Genomic DNA, 24,578 nt, shown 5'->3' with positions numbered 1-24,578 from the left:
AAATTCAAAAGGAAAATTTAAAACAGTTACTGTTGGCAGACACCATGATACTATACATTGATAATTCTAAAGATACCACCAAAAATCTACTAGAGCTCATTAATGAATTTTGTAAAGTTGAAGGATACAAAATTAATATACAAAAATCTGTTGTATTTCTATACACTAACAGCAAACTATCAGAAAGAGAAATTAAGGAAACAATGTCATTTTCAATGTAATCAAAGAGGATAAAACACATAGGAATAAACCTACCTAAGGAGGTAAAAGACCTGTACTCGGAAACCTATAAGACACTGATGAAAGAAATTGAAGAGTAGACAAACATCACAATATATACCATGCTCATGGACTGGAAGATTTAATATTGTTAAAATACAATACTACCCATGGTAAGCTACAGATTCAGTGCACTCCCTATCAAAATACCAATGGCATTTTGCATAGAAGTAGAACAAATAATTTTAATATTTGTTTGGAAATACAATAGACTGTAAATAGTCAAAACAACCTTGAGAAAGAACAGAACTGAAAGAATCATGCTCCCTAACTTCAGATTATACTACAAAGTTACAGTACAAAAGTTACTATACAGGTATAGTACTGGCACAAAAATAGACACATAGAGCAATGTGACAGAATAGAGAGCCCAGAAATAAATCCACACACTTATGGTGGATTAATCTGTGACATAGGAGGCAAGAATATACAATGGAGAAAAGCAGTCTCTTCAATAAGTGGTTTTGAAAAGACTGGACAGCTCCATGTAAAACAGTGAGACTAGAAAGTTTTCTAACATCATATACAAAAATAAACTCAAAATGGATTAAAGAGTTAAATATAAGACCATAAACCATAAAACTCCTAGAGTAAAACTTAGGCAGAGTACTCTTTGACATAAATCATCACAATATATTTTGGGTCTGTCTCCTAAAAAATTAAACAAATGGAACCTAATCAAAGTTGAAAAGACAAAAAGACAACCTGCTGAATGGGAGAAAATATTTGCAAATGGCGTGATCAATAAGCCAATATATATAAACAGCTCATACAATGCAACTTCACAAAAACAAACTGCCAAATAAAAATAGGCAGAAGACCTGGAGAGACGTTTTTCCAGAGAAGACATGCACATGGCCAACAGGCACATGAAAAGATGCTCAACATCATTAATCATCAGATTAATGCAAATTAAAACTGCAATGAGATATCACCCCACAACTGGCAGAATGGCTATCATCAAAAATACCAAAATAACCAATGTTGGCCTGGATGTAGAGATAAAAAAAAAATCTTGATACTCTGTTGGTGGGAATGTAAATTTGTGTAGACACTGGGGAAAGCAGTATGGCAGTCCCTCAAAAAACTAAAAATAGGACTACCATACCACCCAGCAATTCCACTCCTGTGTATTTATTAAAAAAAAAAAAAAGAAAAGAAAAAAGAAAGAAAGCACTAATTCAGAAAGATACATGCGCCCTAGTGTTCTTAGCAGCACTATTTTCAATAGCCAAGGTACTGAAGCAACCTAAGCAACAACATTGATGGACTTGGAAGCTTTTATTCTAAGTGAAATAAGTCAGACAGAGAAAGGTAAATATTGTATGATGTCGCTTATATGTGGAATCTAAAAAAACAAAAGAGTTAGTGAATATAACAAAACAAACAGACTCACAGATATAGAGAACAAAGCAGTGGGGAGAGGGAAGGGGGAGGCACAACATAGGGATGTGGGATCAAAAGGTACAAACTATATAAAATAAATAAGCTATAAGAATATATAATACAACACAGGGAATATAGCCTATATTTTATAACTATAAATGGAATAAACCTTTAAAAAGTGTGAATCACTATGCTGTACACCTGAAATTTATATAATATTGTACATCAGCTTTACCTCAATAAGAAAAAAATTGTGTTTATAGTAAAGTGACTTTTCAGTAATTTAGTCACAATGGAAAATTAAAATATATTTCCAATTAGGAAAATTTTTTTGTTAATATTATAAAAGTATTTTTAAATTAGTATAAAAATATTTAAAATATTAGCCTAAAGCCATTAAGAATTTTAAGTAACGTTCTTCTTTCAAATTCTGCTTCTTTAGAAGAATTCAGATATTTTTTTGTTAAACTATATTAAGCATATAATCTTAAGTTCTTAAAGTTGTTGAAAGATGTTAGATAGTTGGTGGTTTCCTATTTTCTCTCATGATAAATCTAAGTGTGATAAAATATCTTCAAGTTATTTAAACTTTACATTTTGCATAAATATGTGTTTGGACATCTTGACAATATATAAAGAACTCTTTGAAAAACAAATTTGAAGATATCTTTTGCTATGTCCTTTTGCAATTTACCATGTTTTGGAGACGTTTGTTAGGAAAAAGTCAATAAAAGCAAAAGTTGTTTACAAGTTTCACTACAAATTTCCCATAACTCTTGGCGGCATAGTTCCTGATTTAGAGGTGAAGTTCTGTTCTCCTCCCCTTTTCTCCCTTCTTCCTTCCCTCGCTTTACTTCCCCTCCACTTCCTTCTTCTCCTTTCCTCTCCTTTCTTCTTCCTTTCAATTGAAAATAACTCAATTGTTACTGGGAAATCAGAGTCAGCTACAGTGTCCTAAGTGTTGAGGTTCTCAGATAGCTAGTAGTGTCTTAGCTCTTGCCATGTGGAAATGATGAGACGCACGGATGGCAATTTCCTTGAGGGCATGGGAGCTGTCTTATTTATTATTTCCCTGTGCTAACACAGTAGAACATAATAGGCACTTTCATTATAAACTCCAGTAAAATAACCATATAAGAATGATCCTGAACCTCACTTCTGATTGCTAGTTTATGCTCATAATAAAGTTTAGAATTTCAAGATTCCTTGATACCTTTTATAACATTACTTACGTTTATAGTCTTTTCCTTGACCATTCAGTTTAGTTATGATATCAGTTATTTCTAGTCCTTTTCTATTAATGTTTTATGTCTTTTAAAAAATATAACCATGCAGTTTCCTGGACCTTGGCATCTGGAAATAAATTTCAAAATTTTGAGGTGTTCTATTGTTTTCCTTTAAAAAGTGTTAAAGTTCAATTTTACGTGACGTTTAATTTCTTTCTATAGAAAAAGACCGGTTAAATTGCCTATGGGACTACATTACTAAAAAAGTTCTTTAAATATATTTTCTTTTATATTGATTGTGGATGAGTGAGTGGGCAAGCATTGGTAACGGTAGCCTTGGATGGCTTCAAGGAAGGTGAAAGTTGTAGTCCTGTTTATCCTCTTTGGTCAGGGAGATAAATCTTTTCTGTATTAAGCTCCTAAGTATCGTGACTGACATTAGCTATTTTAATGCGCTGTCATCAGATTTTGGCAAGGGTTTTTTTTTTTTTTTTAACATCTTTATTGGAGTATAATTGCTTTATAGTGGTGTTAGTTTCTGCTTTATAACAAAGTGAATCAGTTATACATATACATATGTTCCCATATCTCTTCCTTCTTGCATCTCCCTCCCTCTCACCCTCCCTATCCCACCCCTCTAGGTGGTCAAAAACCACTAAGCTGATCTCCCTGTGCTATGCGGCTGCTTCCCACTAGCTATCTATTTTATGTTTGGTAATGTATATATATCCATGCCACTCTCTCATGTTGTCACAGCTTACCCTTCCCCCTCCCCATATCCTCAAGTCCATTCTCTAGTAGGTCTGTGTCTTTATTCCCATCTTACTCCTAGGTTCTTCATGACCTTTTTTTTTTTTTCTTAGATTCCATATATATGTATTAGTGTACAGTATTTGTTTTTCTCTTTCTGACTTACTTCACTCTGTATGACAGACTCTAGGTCTATTCGCCTCACTACAAATAACTCGTTTATTATATACAAATAATTTCATTTATTTTTATGGCTGAGTAATACTCCATTGTATATATGTGCCACATCTTCTTTATCCATTCATCTGTTGATGGATACTTAGGTTGCTTCCATGTCCTGACTATTGTAAATAGAGCTGCAATGAACAATGTGGTACATGACTCTTTTTGAATTATGGTTTTTTCAGGGTATATGCCCAGTAGTGGGATTGCTGGGTCGTATGGTAATTCTATTTTTAGTTTTTTAAGGGACCTCCATACTGTTCTCCTTAGTGGCTGTATCAGTTTATATTCCCACTAACAGTGCAAGAGTGTTCCCTTTTCACCACACCCTCTCCAGCATTTATTGTTTCTAGATTTTTTGATGATGGCCATTCTGACTGACTGGTGTGAGATGATATCTCATTGTAGTTTTGATTTGCATTTCTCTAATGATTAATGATGTTGAGCATTCTTTCATGTGTTTGTTGGCACTCTGTATATCTTCTTTGGAGAAATGTCTGTTTAGGTCTTCTGCCCATTTTTGGATTGGGTTGTTTGTTTTTTTGTTATTGAGCTGCATGAGCTGCTTGTACATTTTGGAGATTAATCCTTTGTCAGTTGCTTCATTTTCAAATATTTTCTCCCATTCTGAGGGTTGTCTTTTGGTCTTGTTTATGGTTTCCATGGCTGTGCAAAAGCTTTGAAGTTTCATTAGGTCCCATTTGTTTATTTTTGTTTTTATTTCCATTTCTCTAGGAGGTGGGTCAAAAAGGATGTCACTGTGAATTATGTCATAGAGTGCTCTGCCAGTTTTCCTCTAAGAGTTTGATAGTGTCTGGCCTTACAATTAGGTCTTTAATCTGTTTTGAGTTTATTTTGGGGTATAGTGTTAGGGAGTGTTCTAATTTCATACATTTACATGTACCTGTCCAGTTTTCCCAGCACCACTGATTGAAGAGGCTGTCTTTTCTCCACTCTATATTCTTTCCTCCTTTATCAAAGTTAAAATGACCATATGTGCATGGGTTTTATCTCTGGGCTTTCTATCCTGTTCCATTGATCTGTATTTCTGTTTTTGTGCCAGTACCATACTGTCTTGATTACTGTAGCTTTGTAGTATAGTCTGAAGTCAGGGAGCCTGATTCCTTCAGCTCAATTTTTCGTTTTCAAGATTGCTTTGGCTATTCGGGGTCTTTTGTGTTTCCATACAAATTGTGAAAATTTTGATTCTAGTTCTGTGAAAAATGCCAGTGGTAGTTTGATAGGGATTGCACTGAATCTGTAGATTGCTTTGGGTAGTAGAGTCATTTTCACAATGTTGATTTTTCCAATGCAAGAACATGGTATATCTCTCCATCTATTTGTATCATTTTAAATTTCTTTCATCAGTGTCTTATTATATTCTGCATACATGTCTTTTGTCTCCTTAGGTAGGTAGGTTTATTCCTAGATATTTTATTCTTTTTGTTGCAGTGGTAAATGGCAGTGTTTTCTTAATTTCACTTTCAGATTTTTCATCATTAGTGTATAGGAATGCAAGAGATTTCTGTGCATTAATTTTGTATCCTGCTACTTTACCAATTCATTGACTAGCTCTAGTAGTTTTCTGGTAGCATCTTTAGGATTCTCTATTTATAGTATCACGTCATCTGCAAACAGTGACAGCTTTACTTCTTCTTTTCAGATTTGGATTCCTTTTATTTCTTTTTCTTCTCTGATTGTTGTGGCTAAAACTTCCAAAACTATGTTGAATAAGAGTGGTGAGAGTGGGCAACCTTGTCTTGTTCCTGATCTTAGTGGAAATGGTTTCAGTTTTTCACCATGGAGGACAATGTTGGCTGTGGGTTTGTTGTATATGGCCTTTATTATGTTGAAGAAAGTTCCTTCTATGCCTACTTTCTGCAGGGTTTTTATCATAAATGGGTGTTGAATTATGTCAAAAGCTTTCTCTGCATCTATTGAGATGATCATATGGTTTTTCTCCTTCAATTTGTTAATATGGTGTATCATGTTGATTGATTTACATATATTGAAGAATCCTTGCATTCCTGGGATACACCCCACTTGACCATGGTGTATGATCCTTTTAATGTGCTGTTGTATTCTGTTTGCTAGTATCTTGTTACAGTTTTTTGCATCTATGTTCATCAGTGATATTGGCCTATAGTTTTCTTTCTTTGTGAAATGTGTGTCTGGTTTTGGTATCACGGTGATGGTGGCCTCATAGAATGAGTTTCTGGAGTGTTCCTCCCTCTGCTGTATTTTGGAAGAGTTTGAGAAGGATAGGTGTTAGGTCTTCTCTAAATGTTTGATAGAATTCGCCTGTGAAACCATCTGGTCCTGGGCTTTAGTTTTTTGGAAGATTTTTAATCACAGTTTCAATTTCAGTGCTTGTGATTGGTCTGTTCATGTTTTCTGTTTCTCCCTGGTTCAGTCTCAGCAGGTTGTGCATTTCTAAGAATTTGTCCATTTCTTCCAGGTTGTCCATTTTATTGGCATAGAGTTGCTTGTAGTAATCTCTCATGATCCTTCATATTTCTGTACTACCAGTTGTTACTTCTCCTTTTTCATTTCTAATTCTATTGATTTGAGTCTTCTCCCTTTTTTTCTTGATGAGTTTGAATAATGGTTTATCAGTTTTGTTTATCTTCTCAAAGAACCAACTTTGAGTTTTATTGATCTTTGGTATTGTTTCCTTCATTTCTTTTTCATTTATTTTTGATCTGATCTTTATGATTTCTTTCCTTCTGCTAACTTTGGGGTATTTTTGTTCTTCTTTCTCTAATTGCTTTAGGTTGTTTATTTGAGATATTTCCTGTTTCTTTAGGTAGGATTTTATTGCTATAAACTTTCCTCTTAGAACTGCTTTTGCTGCATCCCATAGGTTTTGGGTTGTCGTGTTTTCATTGTCATTTGTTTCTAGGTATTTTTTGATTTTCTCTTTGATTTCTTCAGTGATCATTTCGTTATTAAGTAGGGTATTGTTTAGCCTCCATGTGTTTGTATTTTTTTACAGATCTTTTCCTGTAATTGATATCTAGTCTCATAGCATTGTGGTCGGAAAAGATTCTTGATACAATTTCAATTTTAAATTTACCAAGGCTTGATTTGTTACCCAAGATATGATCTATCCTGGAGAATGTTCCATGAGCACTTGAGAAGAATGTGTATTCTGTTGTTTTTGGATGGAATCTCCTATAATTATCAGTTAAGTCTATTTTGTTCAATGCATAATTTAAAGATTGTGTTTCCTTATTTATTTTCATTTTGGATGATCTGTCCATTGATGAAAGTGGCATGTTAAAGTCCCCTACTATGATCGTTTTACTGTCAATTTCCCCTTTTATGGCTGTTAGTATTTGCCTTATGTATTGAGGTGGTCCTATGTTGGGTGCATAAATACTACAATTGTTATATCTTCATCATGGATTGCTCCCTTGATCATTATATAGTGTCCTTCTTTGTCTCTTGTAATAGTCTTTATTTTAAAGTCTAATTTATCTGATATGAGAATTGCTACTCCAGCTTTCTTTTGATCTCCATTTGCATGGAGTATCTCTAACCATCTCCTCACTTTCAGTCTCTATGTGTCCCTAGGTCTGAAGTGGGTCTCTTGTAGACAGCGTATATACAGGTCTTGTTTTTGTATCCATTCAGCCAGTCTATGTCTTTTGATGGGATCATTTAATCCATTTACATTTAAGGTAATTACCGATATGTATGTTCCTATTCCCATTTTCTTAATTGTTTTGGGTTTGTTATTTTAGGTCTTTTCGTTGTCTTGTGTTTCTTGCCTAGAGAAGTTCCTTTAGCATTTGTTGTAAAGCTGGTTTGGTGGTGCTGAACTATCTCAGCTTTTGCTTGTCTATAAAGGTTTTAATTTCTCCATCAAATCTAAATGATATCCTTGCTGGGTAGAGTAATCTTGGTTGTACGTTTTCTCCTTCATCACTTTAAATATGTCCTGCCACTCCCTTCTGGCTTGCAGAGTTTCTGCTGAAAAATCAGCTGTTAACCTTATGGGGATTCCCTTATGTGTTATTTGTTGTTTTTCCCTTGCTGCTTTTAATGTTTTCTTTGTATTTAATTTTTGACAGTTTGATTAATATGTGTCTTGGAGTATTTCTCCTTGGATTTATCCTGTATGGGACTCTGTGCTTCCTGCACTTGATTAACTATTTCCTTTCCCACATTAGGGAAGTTGTCAACTATACTCTCTTCAAATATTTTCTCAGTCCCTTTCTTTTTCTCTTCTTTTTCTGGGACCCCTTTAATTCAAATGTTGGTGTGTATAATGTTGTCCCAGAGGTCTCTGAGACTGTCCTCAGTTCTTTTCATTCTTTTTTCTTTATTCTGCTCTGCAGTGGTTATTTCCACTATTTTATCTTCCAGGTCAGTTATCCATTCTTCTGCCTCAGTTGTTCTGCTATTGATCCCTTCTAGAGTATTTTTTATTTCATTTATTGTGTTGTTCATCTTTGCTTGTTTCCTCTTTAGTTCTTCTAGGACCTTGTTAATTGTGTCTTGAATTTTCTCTTTTCTATTTCCAAGATTTTGGATCATCTTTACTATCATTATTCTGAATTTTTTTTCAGGTAGACTTCCTGTTTCCTCCTCATTTGTTCGGCTATGTGTTTTTCTTTCTTCTCATTTTGCTTATCTTACTGTGTTTGGGGTCTCCTTTTTGCAGGATGCAGGTTCGTAGTTCCTGTTGTTTTTGGTGTCTGTCCCCAGTGGCTAAGGTTGGTTCAGTTGGTTGTGTAGGCTTCCTGGTGGAGGGGACTAGTGCCTGTGTTCTGGTGGATGAGGCTGGATCTTGTCTTTCTGGTAGGCAGGTCCACGTCTGGTGGTGTGTTTTGGTGTGTCTGTGGCCTTATGATTTGAGGCAGCCCCTCTGCTAATGGATGGGGCTGTGTTCCTGTCTTGCTAGTTGTTTGGCATAGGGTGTCCAGCACTGTAGTTTGCTGAGTGAAGGTGGGTCTTGGTGTTGAGATGGAGATCTCTGGGAGATTTTCGCCATTTGATATTACATGGAGCTGTGAGGTCTCTTGTGTACCAGTGTCCTGAAGTTGGCTGTCCCTCCTCAGAGGCAAAGCACTGACTCCTGGTTGGAGCACCAAGAGCACTTTATCCACACGGCTCAGAATAAAAGAGAGCAACAATAGAAAGAAAAGAAGGAAGGAAAGAAGGAAGAAAGAAGATAAAATATAATAAAATAAAGTAAGATAAAATAAAGTTATTAAAGTAAAAAATAAAAAAATAATTATGAAAAAAATATTTATAAAGTAAAAAGAAAAAAAGAACGAATGGGCTAAATCCTAGGACAAATGGTGAAAGCAAAGCTATAGAGACAAAATCTCACACAGAAGCATACACATACAGTCACAAAAAGAGGAAAAAGGGAAAAAAATAATATATTTTGCTTCCAAAGTCCACCTCCTCAATTTGGGATGATTTGTTGTCTATTTACGTATTCCACAGATGCAGGGTACATCACATTGATTGTGGAGCTTTAATATGCTGCTTCTGAGGCTCCTGGGAGAGATTTCCCTTTGTCTTCTTTGTTTGCACAGCTTCCCCAGGGAGAGATTTCCCTTTGTCTTCTTTGTTTGCATAGCTCCCCGGGGTTCAGCTTTGGATTTTGACCCGCCCCTGTGTGTAGGTCGCCTGAGGGCGTCTTTTCTTTGCTCAGACAGGACGGGGTTAAAGAAGCAGCTGATTTGGGGGCTCTGGCTTACTCAGGCCCGGGGGGAGGGAGGGGCACGGTGTGCGGGGCAAGCCTGCGGCAGCAGAGGCCACCATGTCATTGCACCAGCCTGAGGCGCGCTGTGTGTTCTCCCGGGGAAGTTGTCCCTGGATCACGGGACCCTGGCAGTGGTGGGCTGCACAGGCTCCCGGGAGGGGCAGTGTGGATAGTGACCTGTGCTTGCACACAGGCTTCTTGGTGGTGGCAGCAGCAGCCTTAGCATCTCATGTCCGTCTCTGGGGTCCGTGCTGATAGGCACGGCTCACACCTGTCTTTGGAGCTCCTTTAAGCAGCGCTCTTAATCCCCTCTCCTTGCATACCAGGAAGCAAAGAAGCAAGAAAAGGTCTCTTGCCTCTTCAGCAGGTCCAGACTTTTCCCGGACTCACTCCTGGCTAGCCGTGGCACACTAGTCCCCTTCAGGCTGTGTTCACGCCACCAACCCCAGTCCTATCCCTGCGATCCCACCGAAGGCTGAGCCTCAGCTCCCATCCCCCGCCCACCCCGGCGGGTGAGCAGAGAAGCCTCTCGTGCTGGTGAGTGCTGGTCAGCACCGATCCTCCATGTGGGAATCTCTCTGCTTTGTCCTCCAGACCTCTGTTGCTGTGCTCTCCCTTGCCACCCACAGTCTCCAGCCGTGAAGGGGCTTCCTGGCATGTGGAAACCTTTCCTCCTTCACAGCTCCCTCCCACTGGTGCAGGTCCCGTCCCTATTCTTTGTCTCTGCTTTTTCTTTTTTCTTTTGCCCTACCCAGGTACATGGGGAGTTTCTTGCCTTTTGGGAGGTCTGAGGTCTTCTGCCAGCATTCAGTAGGTGTTCTATAGGAGCAGTTCCAAGTCTGATGTATCTGTGGGGAGGAAGGTGATCTCCGTGTCTTACTCTTCCGCCATCTTCTCCTCCTCTCTTGGCAAGGGTTTTTTATGTTCCTAATTCTCATATGTTTCCAGATGAGAGCTTGATTATTTGAAAATTAAAATACAAACTTATTTCCATAGATAGCTGATAATGAATAGATGATTTATGTTCTAAAGCCTGTTTTGTTCTTTGCTTTGCTATAATAAACATCCAGGCAATGATTTAATGCAACAATAATAATGCATTTCTTTTTCTTATATCTTAAAAATTCTTTTATAGTAAGGGATCATTTGGATAAATATTAGCTTACAAATTAATATAAGTTGACATATTCATTACTTGCCTTTATATGAAATCAGTTTTCCAATCTTGAAAATTTTGCCAAATGTTTGACAATCTGGATGCAAGTTTGTTGATCTGATTCCATATTTAAAATATTAGAAACATTTTCACTTTCTTAAGTTTTGTTTAAAATATGTATTTTCATAATCTGTTATAGATATGTATATGCTTTGATTTGAAGGTTGTCGAGTTATGTCTATTTGTTATTTCTATAGCTGGAAATCCCTAGTGTAAGGAGAGTGACAATTGGGGCATTTTCCCCTCAGAGCCAGAGTGAATATACCCATGGTTATTTCAGAAGGCCCTTCAGATGCCAGGATTGTCAAATACTTGGATTTCAAATTTGGGGTCACTAGTGTTAAAAACATTTAAAGAACATGAATGACTCAAAGTCTTAGAATGTCGGTAAGTGCTGAAGGAGAAACAGTCCCCATAATTCAGAAACAGTATATGTGTTAAAATTGTCACAGTCAATATAATTATAAATATGAGACTCATGGAGATCTTAATTATGAGAACAAGGTCACAGAAGCAAGGATTGAAAAATCAGGTATGAAATGTTGGGAAGGTGGGAGTCACTTGATTTTCCTTTATCTAAGCAATAGCCAACATATGCATCTCCAAAGACTCTGTTAAATTTTTATTGACAAGTTAGATGTATTGGCACTGTAGGTAAAACATTGAGGAAATTATCATGTGAAATTATAAATATTGGCTGTACCATGTGAAGGTGGGGAGGATGACATAATAACAGAGCCATAAGAACATACAGGTATTATGCAAAACTTTTACGTATATTCTTACACACTTGAAAAAGGATTTACTTTTTCTGAGAGGTTGAAAATTATGCACGAAAATATAGTCTTTATTTTATCTGTGCTAACTAACAACCAGGCCCTCTCAAAATTTATTCTAATTGATTACAGTTTTGTAGTTTTAAAAAATCTCAAATAGCATTTTAATGCACTGAGGACAGTAATTATCTCTTGGTTGATGTGGTAGAAAGGAACTAAGTTACAAATTTAGTTTTGCTTGGTTCATGTCATGTTTTGATAATATGGTACAAGTAGGTACAAGATAGAAAAAGGAAGAAAATTTGTAAAGGTTTCTGCCCAAATTTTTAAAGGTTTCTCATAGCATGTGCCTCTGTTTTCAAGTAGTGTGTTAGTGTTTGTTGGTGGGTGCATGGATGTAGTCAGGGAGGGAGTATTGTCATACAAGTTAGGTAATAGGATTTCTATTTTGGGTGCAAGTGATGACTCCTTACAAAATGTAGAGCAGAAGTAAACATCAACTGGAGCCATAATTCTAATAGAATAGGTTATTTATCTAATTGAGTAATATCAAGAAACAGGAACAAATGTTTTAGACTGATACTATTCTCTCTCAATATATGCTCTCTTTAGACAAAAGTTATCATAAATTCTAACCATGTCACACTATTTATACTTCCTTCAATATGCTGTGCACTTTGATTCTTTCGTGCTGTTCCATTTCCTTTTCTTCTTGTCTCTATTTAATGGTCAGTTATACATATTTCAAATTTATTTTTCTCGAATAAAATCATCCCTGATCCAGCCTCAGGCAAAATTAACCACAGAGCCATAAATATTTAGTTATTTAAAAACTTACTTGCTTTTATGCCTGTCTTCCCTTTTAGATTATATTTATCATAAGGGCAGAATCATGCCATTTTCTAACTCCAAACCCTCTTTTAAAAATCTGTTGAATTGAATAAAATAATTTAATGTTTAATAGTTTTGTATTACTTTGTAACTCACACATAAATTGCTAGTTTATTTCTATTATTGCTTGATATTGTTTTAATATTTTTCTATAGCAAATTCCGTATTTCCAATGTTCAATTATACCTTTTTTATTTCTGAATTTTTCTTCCTAAGTCTTCCCTAAAGCTTTTGCCCTTAAACTCCAAAAGATAAGAAGAGAAATTTCCTTTGATAATTCAATAAAAAAAAAAAACTCCAAACCCTCTGTTTTTACTGAGAACTTATAAAAGTCCTTGTATTCATAGATACTCTGTATTTCCCGTAAGAATTCAATGTTAAGACGATTGATAAACAAAAAAACAACAAGAAAAAGAGAAAGATGATTGGCTTGTCTTTTATGTATGTTTGTACACCACAAAAAAGAAGACACTTTCCCTCTATTTCATAGTTTCATGATCTAATCTTAACTATCGTCCTCAAGCCAGTTTGCCAGCAGCCCACTGCTTAAACCTAATTCTCTTGCTTCCCATTCATCTTAGTTGAAATAGAATTATTGACAGAAATGATTTCTGGAGGGTAATTAAGAATGATGATTAATGTGATACCCATTACAGTTACTAAATAGCATGCCTATCTTTATTTGTTTTGGGGGAGATGTAGTAACTCCACCCAATTTAAATGAATTGGTATAAAATTTGTCACAGGGACTCTCAACTCAGAGACCTTATTAAATACAAGGATGATACTATATTACATTTAAGTAGCACCTGTTGAAAATTAACACCTAATAGGCTACAATTACTTAAGGCAGCTTCCCATTTGAGGAAACTGTTATCTCTTTAATTCAATTCACTTTGCTTAGAAGAATTTGATGTATATTATTCAGCCTCTGGCTCTAAGTAAGGCAAAAATATTTATTTTTTAGAAAGTAAGCACCTTGGATACTGAGCAATCCTGCTACACAGCAGGAACAGTTTTCTCCCTATGGACTTCTGTTTCAAACACTTGCTAGCATTTTATTTTGGGTGTATATGTCACATAATGAATTCTTTAGCTTCAAATAGATCTGCTAGGGTTGAAGGACTAAATATAACCAAATGTATTTATCTTTTAAATTAAGTTTTTATTGACATAATCCATACGTATTATTTAAAAGGTCAGGTAGTACCCCAAGACTTGTAACAAAGCAACAGCAATCTCCTAGCCCATAGTTTCCTTCCAAATTCCCCTCCCTCTGGCTGATGTTCAGGGGGTACAAACTAGTATGGCCTTACTGGTTGTTTATGGACAGAGAGTATTGGATTAATTGGTGTCTGTGTTATTGGTTGTTAAATGTTTTGAAATTAAGCTTTACTCCTATCTATTCCTGATTCTCATTCTCCAAAACAAATTACTTTCATTTCTTTTCTGAAGAATTAGAGATAAGTAATAGAGAACCACACAAAGCCCTTGTTTATTCCAGAAAAAGGACACAAAATTAGACAAAAAAATGAAATTAAATTTCAGTAAACTTCGGTCAGCAACTAACATTATTCATAAGTCATAACATTATTCATATGGTCATAATAATGTTAAATATGAATATTGATTGACCTAAGAACTATGATATAACATATTGGGAGGAAAATAAGGTGGAAAGAAGGGGAAATAGTGTGGTAATGGTGTGCAAGTGGTGAGATAACATAAAATTCAGTTAATAAAATCTAAAATTGATAAAGTAGCCCTATAATTATATAACAAATTACTTAGAAATATGAAAGCAAATAGCAGAAGAAACATCTAAAGAATTTATTTCTTCTTTTCTTACTTGGGAATATTCTTTTACTGATTACCCTAGAAATTGGAAATTGCATAATACTTAATTCATTAATGGCCAAATACATTCCACCACTTTGTTCTCCTCACAGACAATATAAGAACTGTAGATCATTTTATTTTCATTTAACACCCCACTGTCAGATCTACATTTTATTGATTTTGTATATATATATATATATATATATATATTTTTTTTTTTTTTTTTTTTTAATTTTTTTTTATTATTTTTTTTTTTTGTGGTACGCGGGCCTCTCACTGTTGTGGCCTCTCCCATTGCAGAGCACAGGCTCCAGATGCGCAGGCTCAGCGGCCATGGCTCACGGGCCCAGCCGCCCCGCGGCATGTGGGATCTTCCCGGACCGGGGCACGAACCCGTATCCCCTGAATTGGCAGGCGGATTCTCAACCACTGCGCCATCAGGGAAGCCCTTGATTTTGTATATTTTAATTCGAACTTTCAACTACAAAAAAACATTCATCATTGTTTTATATGGCCATTGTTTGTTTTTTCACTTGCTTTTGTCTTCATTTCTGGGATTACTGTCCTTCTTACAGTACCTCCTTCAGAATTTCTTTTGAAGAGGCAAGTGTGCCTTGGCTTGGGTGGAAGACAGTGTCATGCTGCATGATGAGAATCTTGTATGAAGAAGGAATCTTGTATGGAAACATTTTAAAATAAGGTGGATGAAGAGCTTTTCTGGTTGAATCTGGTTAGACATCTGGGATCTTAGTCTGTGATCTCTGATTTTGTTTGGGCTTCAGTTTTCTCATCTGTAAACTGAAGCTACAGAACAAAATGGTCATTTTCTAGTCTACAATTCTCAACCTCTTTTCTCTGATAATGTAATCTATCAATTTGCCATTATTCATAAGCAGAATGAACTGCTATTTTTTTCCTGTTGTTGTTCATATATAACTTCTTTATCAATTGTCTTTTCAAAGCAATAGCCACAGGGTAAAACAGAAGTGAGTAAATTATCAGATATAGGGTGTAACATTTTGCCAGTGACTTTTGCCCTTATTCCAGTCTTTATTATTTGTACTGTTAGAAGGAGGGTGGTGGTGGAACTAGGGTCTTACAGGCCCTGTATTTCATTGGGCCCCAAGGTTTTCAGAAGCTCACCTAATATGCCCCAATATACCAGTGTGTCCCTCAAGCCCAAAGGGCAGCATTCACGTTATTTTCTATGTGAATAGTGCCATCTCGAGCTCCAGGAACTTCAAAAAACTATATCCTGGCTTTCGCTACATTTTGAATTACAGCCCTTGGAGTTGTACAACATGGTATCTCTGGTTTCAAGTGTAAATCCACCTACCCAAAGGGAAACCTTGCATAAATCCTTTTCTTAATGATGCCAAGAAACAAATCTTCAAGAGGAGAAAGATGGTAAAGAAGGAGCAATGTTTATGGGGGAAGAGAATCCAAAAGATTTTGATTCCTGCTTATAGTTCTGGATATGAGAGCTGATTTCAAGCAATCATGAGGCACAAGCTTAATTACAGAAAGGTAATCTCTTAAAGGTATAACAGCATCCATAACAATGGGCATATATTACCTGTTGCATTTTTCTTTTCATTTTGTGAATTCACCTAATCCTGAAAGGTAAAAAAAAAAAAAAAATACAAAAAAATCACTTGCCCTCCCTTTCCACCTCCTGCCAAATGATTTTTCTTTTGTTTTGTCGAAACAGAAACAAAAAACACCGTTGATGCAACTGTGTCCTCACAGTAGATGATGCAAGCATACCCATTTTTACTAATAATTTCACTGACGGGCACTTTTTGAAGGATGGAGAGGCATTTTCACAATCATTCTGTTTTAATTTTATCCTATATAGTAAAGTTAGAAAAATAGTTGTCTTGAAAGGCTATATTAATGATACCCTTCTAACTTTTTTTTTCTACCTATGGATTTCTTCAAAATTATGGGCTTTTAGAAATACATAAGATAATTATATATCATTGATATCACTCCATGTTTTTCTGAAAAATTTTCATAATCTCCTATAGAAAGTGGAGAAAGACTCTGATGTGATATATTTTAAGGGAAAAGGAACTTTCAAATTCTTCCAAAGTTAGTATTCCCAGCTTTTAATCCTTGTTGGGGAGTAAGGCAGCTACTTTTCCACTAGCTTTCACTATTGCCACCTACATTTGTATCCCTTTCCATCCTTAATGGTATATCATCTGATTTATCATTTATTTATTTCTGGGACATTTTCAATTCTTTACGTTTGTGTAATATGTTTTGCCAACTGCTTCTTCTGACTCTATACTTATCCATTTTCATGTGAGCATTTATGCGTAGTTAAAAATCTCAGTCTAGTAAACTTAAAAGTAGAAAAAAAATACATACATTCTTGTTCTGGCTAATACTGGTAAATAAATAAAGTGAAATAGACATAGTGCATGATGTATATGTATTTAATTTTGGTGTAAGACAATATATGTTTTGAAGATACAAGTGATGAAATGTTCTCTGTTAGCTATCTCCATTAGTTAATTTGAAATGCACCACAGACTTAAGTAGGTGTACGAGTATCAAGATAATCTTCATAACCTTCTCACTGTTTCAAGAATATTTTTTAGTGACTTCTGTCTCAGACTAATCATGTAACTCTTTAGTGGTTATGTGTGTAGTGGAAATAATGCCAGAATATCTTTTAAACTCATTGGCATTTTCCTTTTTCCAGCAACTCTGATACTTTATATATATATATATAGTTAGAATGTTATATATAATCCTGCCCTTGTGAAATTTCACTTCTTTACTCTTATAGAAATTAGTACAGTCTTATTACAGATGACTAATGAGTCATTTAATGACCACTAATCTAAATTACATTTCTATGTTTTAAGCATTTTCAAACATAAACTATGGCTACATTTTCTTTAAAGTTCTCAATATTGTTTATGAGTCATTAAAAATATCTTGTTTAATAGTGTAAAAAATATCTATTAACTATTTTCTGATAAATTATTTCCCACTTCTCAGTTTCCAGTAGGCCTCAGTTTTGATTCAGAGGTCCTTGCAGTTTTAAGGAACTTACTTCCACAGTAGATGCCAGGAGTGGAGTATGTAGGATTAAAATATATGTATCTCATTACATATTCCTCACCTAATTCAGGGATAGTATGTGATTTAATCTGTTCCAATTACAATAAATAATAGGAATTCTGTTGAAAAGACTGATATTAAGATAGCTGCTCTCATTATTATTTTTAAATTTTTAAATTTTATTTATTTTTTTATACAGCAGGTTCTTATTAGTCATCAATTTTATACACATTAGTGTATACATGTCAATCCTAATTGCCCAATTCATCACCCCCCCACCCCACCCCCCTGCGCTTCCCCCGCTTGGTGTCCATACGTTTGTTTTCTACATCTGTGTCTCAATTCTGCGATGAAAACCAGTTCATCTATACCATTTTTCTAGGTTCCACATATATGCGTTAATATACGATTTTTGTTTTACTCTTTCTGACTTACTTCACTCTGTATTACAGTCTCTAGATCCATCCATGTCTCAACAAATGACCCAATTTCATTCGTTTTAGGGCTGAGTAATATTCCATTGTATATATGTACCATATCTTCTTTATCCGTTCGTCTGTTGATGGGAATTTAGGTTGCTACCATGACCTGGCTATTGTAAATAGTGCTGCATGGAACATTGGGGTGCATGCGTCTTTTTGAATTGTGGTTTTTCTCTGGGTATATGCCCAGTAGTGGGATTGCTGGATCATATGGTAATTCTGTTTTTAGTTTTTTAAGGAACCTCCATACTGTTCTCCACAGTGGCTGTGTCAGTTTACATTCCCACCAACAGAGCAAGGAGGGTTCCCTTTTCTCCACACCGTCTCCAGCATTTGTTGTTTGTAGATTTTCTGATGAAGCCCTTTCTAACTGGTGTGAGGTGATGCCTCATTGTAGTTTTGATTTGCATTTCTCTAATAATTAGTGATGTTGAGCAGCTTTTCATGTGCTTCTTGGCCATCTGTATGTCTTCTTTGGAGAAATGTCTATTTAAGTCTTCTGCCCATTTTTGGATTGGGTTGTCTTTTTAATACTGAGCTGCATGAGCTGCTTATATATTTTCGAGATTAATCCTTTGTCCATTGATTCATTTGCAAATATTTTCTACCATTCTGAGGGTTGTCTTTTCATCTTGTTTATGGTTTCCTTTGCTGTGCAAAAACTTTGAATTTCATTAGGTCCCATTTTTTAATTTTTGTTTTTATTTTCCTTACTCTAGTAGGTGGATCAAAAAAGATTTTGCTGTGATTTATGTCAAAGAGTGTTCTTCCTATGTTTTCCTCTAAGAGTTTTATAGTGTCCGGTCTTACATTTAGGCCTCTAGTTCATTTTGAGTTTATTTTTGTGTATGGTGTTAGGGAATGTTCTAATTTCATTCTTTTACATGTAGCTGTCCAGTTTTCCCAGCACCACTGTTGAAGAGACTGTCTTTTCTCCATTGTATATCCTTGCATCCTTTGTCATAGATTAGTTGACCATAGGTGCATGGTTTTGCCTCTGAACTTTCTATCCTGTTCCATTGATCTATGTTTCTGTTTTTGTGCCAGTACCATATTGTCTTGATACTGTAGCTTTGTAGTATAGTCTGAAGTCAGAGAGTATGATTCCTCCAGCTCCATGTTTTTCTCTCAAGACTGCTTTGGCTATTCGGGGTCTTTTGTGTCTCCATACAAATTTTAAGATTTTTTGTTCTAGTTCTGTAAAAAATGCCATTGGTAACTTGTTAGTGATTGCATTGAATCTGTAGATTGCTTTGGGTAGTATAGTCATTTTCACAATATTGATTCTTCCAATCCAAGAACATGGTATATCTCTCCATCTGTTTGCGTCATCTTTAATTTCTTTCATCAGTGTCTTATAGTTTTCTACATGTAGGTCTTTTGTCTCCCTAGGAAAGTCTATTCCTAGGTATTTTATTCTTTTTGTTGCAGTGATAAATGGGAATGTTTCCTTAATTTCTCTTTCAGATGTTTCATCATTAGTGTATAGGAATGCAGGAGATTTCTGTGCATTAATTTTGTATCCTGCAACTTTACCAAATTTATTGATTAGCTCTAGTAGTTTTCTAGTGGCATCTTTAGGATTCTCTCTATATAGTATCATGTCATCTGCAAACAGTGACAGTTTTACTTCTTTTTTTCCAATTTGTATTCCTTTTATTTCCTTTTCTTCTCTGATTGCCATGGTTAGGACTTCCAAAATTATGTTGAATAATAGCAGTGAGAGTGGACATCCTTTTCTTGTTCCTGATCTTAGAGGGAATGCTTTCAGTTTTTCACCATTCAGAATGGCGTTTGCTGTGGGTTTGTCATATATGGCCTTTATTCTGTTGAAGTAGGTTCTCTCTATGTCCACTTTCTGGAGGGTTTTTATCTGAAATGGGTGTTGAATTTTGTCAAAAGCTTTTTCTGTATCTATTGAGATGATCATATGGTCTTTCTTCTTTAATTTGTTAATATGGTGTATCGCATTGATTGATTTGCGTATATTGAAGATTCCTTGTATCCCTGGGATAAATCCCACTTGATCATGGCATATGATCCTTTTCTTTGTTTGTTTGTTTGTTTTGTGATATGCGGACCTCTCACTGTTGTGGCCTCTCCTGTTGCAGAGCACAGGCTCCAGACGCACAAGCTCAGCAGCCGTGGCTCACGGGACCAGCCGCTACACGGCATGTGGGATCTTCCTGGACCGGGGCACGAACCCGTGTCCCCTGCATTGGCAGGTGGACTCTCAACCACTGCGCCACTAGGGAAGCCCTATGAGCCTTTTATTGTCTTGTTGGATTCTGTTTGCTAGTATTTTGTTGTGGATTTTTGCATCTATATTCACCAGTGATATTGGTGTGCAATTTTCTTATTTTGTAGTATCTTTGTCTGGTTTTGGTATCAGGGTGCTGGTGCCCTCATAGAATGAGTTTGGGAGTTTTCCTCTGCAATTTTTTTGAAGAGTTTGAGAAGGATGGGTGTTAGCTCTTCTGTAAATGTGTGATAGAATTCACCTGTGAAGCCATCTGGTCCTGGACTTCTGTTTGTTGGAAGATTTTTAATCACAGTTTCAATTTCATTACTTGTGATTGGTCTATTCATATTTTCTATTTCTTCCTGGTTCAGTCTTGGAAGGTTATACCTTTGTAAGAATTTGTCCATTTCTTCCATGTTGTCCATTTCATTGGCATAGAGTTGCTGGTAGTAGTCTCTTAGGGTGCTTTGTATTTCTGTGGTGTCTGTTGTAACTTTTCCTTTTTCATTTCTAATTTTATTGATTTGAGTCCTCTCCCTCTTTTTCTTCATGAGACTAGCTAATGGTTTATCAATTTTGTTTATCTTCTCAGAGAACCAGCTTTTAGTTTTATTGATCTTTGCTATTCTTTTGTTTGTTTCTATTTCATTTATTTCTGGTCTGATCTTTATGATTTCTTTCCTTCTGCTAACTTTGGGTTTTGTTTTTTCTTCTTCTCTAGTTCCTTTAGGTGTAGTGTTAGATTGTTTATTTCAGATTTTTCTTGTTTCTTGAGTTAGGCTTGTAGATCTATAAACTTCCCTCTTAGAATGCTTTTGCAGCATCCCATAGGTTTTGGATCGTTGTGTTTTCATTGTCTTTTTTCTCTAGGTATTTTTTGGTTTTCTCTTTGATTTCCTCAGTGATCTCTTGGTTATTTAGTAACATAGTGTTTAGCCTCCATGTGTTTGTTTTTTTTACGTTTTTTCCCCTGTAATTCATTTCTAATCTCATAGTGTTGTGGTCAGAAAGGATGCTTGATATGATTTCAATATTCTTAAATTTACCGAAACTTGATTTTTGACCCTAGATGTGATCTATCCTGGAGAATGTTCCTGCGCACTTCAGAAGAAAGTGTAATCTGCTGTTTTTGGATGGAATGTTCTATAAATATCAATTAAATCTATCTGGTCTGTTGTATCATTTAAAGCTTCTGTTTCCTTATTTATTTTCATTTTGGATGATCTGTCCATTGGTGTAAGTGAGGTGTTAAAGTCCCCCACTATTATTGTGATACTGTCAATTTCCTCTTTTATAGCTGTTAGCAGTTGCCTTATGTATTGAGGTGCTCCTATGTTGGGTGCATATATATTTATAATTGTTATATCTTCTTCTTGAATTGATCCCTTGATCATTATGTAGTATCCCTTCTTGTCTCTTATAATATTCTTTATTTTAAAGTCTATTTTATCTGATACGAGTATAGCTACTCCAGCTTTCTTTTGATTTCCATTTGCATGGAATATCTTTTTCATCCCCTCACTTTCAGTCTGTATGTGTCCCTAGGTCTGAAGTGGGTCTCTTGTAGACAGCATATAGATGGGTCTTATTTTTGTATCCATTCAGCAAGCCTTTGTCTTTCGGTTGGAGCATTTAATCCATTCACATTTAAGGTAATTATTGATATGTATGTTCCTATGACCATTTTCTTAATTGTTTTGGGTTTGTTTTTGTAGCTCCTTTTCTTCTCTTGTATTTCCCACTTAGAGAAGTTCCTTTAGCATTTGTTGTAGAGCTGGTTTGGTTGTGGTGAATTCTCTTAGCTTTTGCTTTTCTGTAAAGCGTTTGATTTCTCCATCAAATCTGAAAGAGATCCTTGCCATGTAGAGTAATCTTGGTTGTAGGTTCTTCCGTTTCATCACTTTAAGTATATCACGCCACTGCCTTCTGGCTTGTAGAATTTCTGCTGAGAAATCAGCTGTTAACCTTATGGGAGTTCCCTTGTATTTTATTTGTCATTTTTCCCTTGTTGCTTTCAATAATTTTTTTTGTGTGTCTTCAATTTTTGCCAATTTGATTACTACGTGTCTCAGCGTGTTTCTCCTTGGGTTTATCCTGTATGGGACTCGCTGCATTTCTGGACTTGGGTGGCTATTTCCTTTCCACGTTAGGGAAGTTTTTGACTATAATCTCTGCAAATATTATCTCTGGTCCTTTCTCTCTCTCTTCTCCTTCTGGGACCCCTATAATGCAAATGTTGTGTTTAATGTTGTCCCAGAGGTCTCTTAGGCTGTCTTCATTTCTTTTCATTCTTTTTTCTTCATTCTGTTCTGCAGCAGTGAATTCCACCATTCTGTTTTCCAGGTCACTTATCCGTTCCTCTGCCGCAGTTGTTCTGGTATTGTTTCGTTCTAGTATAGTTTTCATTTCAGTTATTGTATTGTTCATCTGTGTTTGTTTGTTCTTTAATTCTTCTATGTCTTTGTTAAACATTTCTTGCATCTTCTCGATCTTTGCCCCCACTCTTTTCCGAGGTCCTGGATCATCTTCACTATCATTATCCTGAATTCTTTTTCTGGAAGATTGCCTATTTCCACTTCATTTAGTTGTTTTTCTGGGGTTTTATCTTGTTCCTTCATCTGCTACATAGCCTTCTGCCTTTTCATCTTGTCTATCTTTCTGTGAATGTCTATTATTAATTTTTAAACAAGTAATACATAGAATTATCTGTTCTGTTAGGTAGGATGAATCAAAATGAGGGCCAGTACCACATTTATTAGTCAGCTTGCATTACGTTATGATGTATAACAAACATCTCTCAAAATCAGTTGTTATAATAGTAAAGATTTTATATAACAAAGTTATAGCGGTTACTCTCATTACATTTTAGCTTCAGGCCTCTGCTGGTCAGTGACAACTCTGCTCTTTTTTCCTGTGTCTTTTTCATTTGAGGAATTAGGTGGAAGAAGCGGTCTCTGTTTGGGCCATGCAGTTCTCATGGTATAAGTAAGATAGCTAGTAACTGAGCCCAGCCACAAGTGCTCAAAGCTTTTTCTTCATCATATGTTACATCCACTCCCCTTCCATTAGCCAGAGTAAATCACATAGCTAAGCCCAAGATTAATTGGGCCAGGTAATTAGAATGTTAATGAAGAAAGTCAATTTGCCTTTTTGTCCAACTTAGTGGTCCCCAACCTTTTTGGCCCCAGGGACTGGTTTTGTAGAAGACAGTTTTTCGATCGACGGGGATGGGGAGGAGGGGGATGGTTCAGGCAGTAATGCAAGTGATGGGAAGCAGCAAATGAAGCTTTGCTTGTCTGCCCACTGCTCAGCTCCTGCTGTGTGGCCTGGTCCCCCCCTCCCCCGTCTAGCGGGTATAACTTTTTGGAATTTTGTACCTACGAAGAGATAATGATTATTAAAAAGTATAGTACAGTTAAATGTTATTAAAAGTAAGATTTTAGTTTTAATTATTGGGAGAAAATGTCATTGTAAATAATGATTTTCCTTTGCTTTTAAAGAGTGAAATATGCAGTAAGGAGTTCTGAAACTCCAGTGAAACGTCTCTAAATTTACCAAATGTTTCTTCAGATGTCTATAAGTGTCAAATTAAATTTGCAAATTATTTTTCATTATGTGGGGTTTTTAATTGAAGAATCATTCATTTTCTTCTTTCTTCAAAATTTGTGACATTTTATAGTTGATAATTATATAGAGGAAAACTTACTTTCAATAAAGTTATGTACTTGTCTTTCCAGTACAGCAGTGTCTTTGCTGCTTCCAACATGTGTATGAATGACACCTATCTTAAATAATGCTTTAATGTTTCTTTATTAACAAGGTAGGTGAATAAGAAATTTACTTTTTGAGTTAATCATATTTTTCCTTTTAAAATGCAAAGAAAATTGTATTGCAAATCTAAAATTCTTAAGGCATCTTAGACTGCAGACTTAATCTCTTACTTGTTTAATAATTTCCTGAAGCAAATTCATCAAATATGTATCTGAAAATTATGTATGAAATTTTTTTATACAAATTAATGACAGAAGTGAACATGTTTTTATTAATTTATATATTAGTTCAAAAAGATAACAATTATATAATCAAATGGTAGAGGGTTTGGAAATAGTTAGAAGGAAAGAAAGTCATGGAATGAACCAGGAAGTGGAAGCATAGATGGTAATTGATTCTGCTTAATTAATCGTAAAAAAGGTGTCTGGTACCTCACATAATCAACATGAAGGTTGAGAACCAGGACTGGGTATGATCTCAGGAAGTCTGAACAGCCAAGGTCTTGCTATGGGAAGTGTTTGCTTAGGATATCACCATTGTCATAATTATCACTGGGCATGTCACACTGCTGGACCTGATACCATTGGACAGTTAGCTCATATGCTGCTGGACTCCACATCTTTGGATATTTTATTCCTTACTACTTGCTTTTCACCTTCTTGGTAGCTGCTTCACAGACCCTCAGTCTAAACCATTAA

The sequence above is a fragment of the Kogia breviceps genome, chromosome 3 (genome assembly GCF_026419965.1).
Source record: "Kogia breviceps isolate mKogBre1 chromosome 3, mKogBre1 haplotype 1, whole genome shotgun sequence".
Classification (NCBI taxonomy): domain Eukaryota; kingdom Metazoa; phylum Chordata; class Mammalia; order Artiodactyla; family Physeteridae; genus Kogia; species Kogia breviceps.
The sequence above is the reverse complement of the archived record's forward strand: the minus strand, read 5'-3'. Positions refer to the sequence as shown.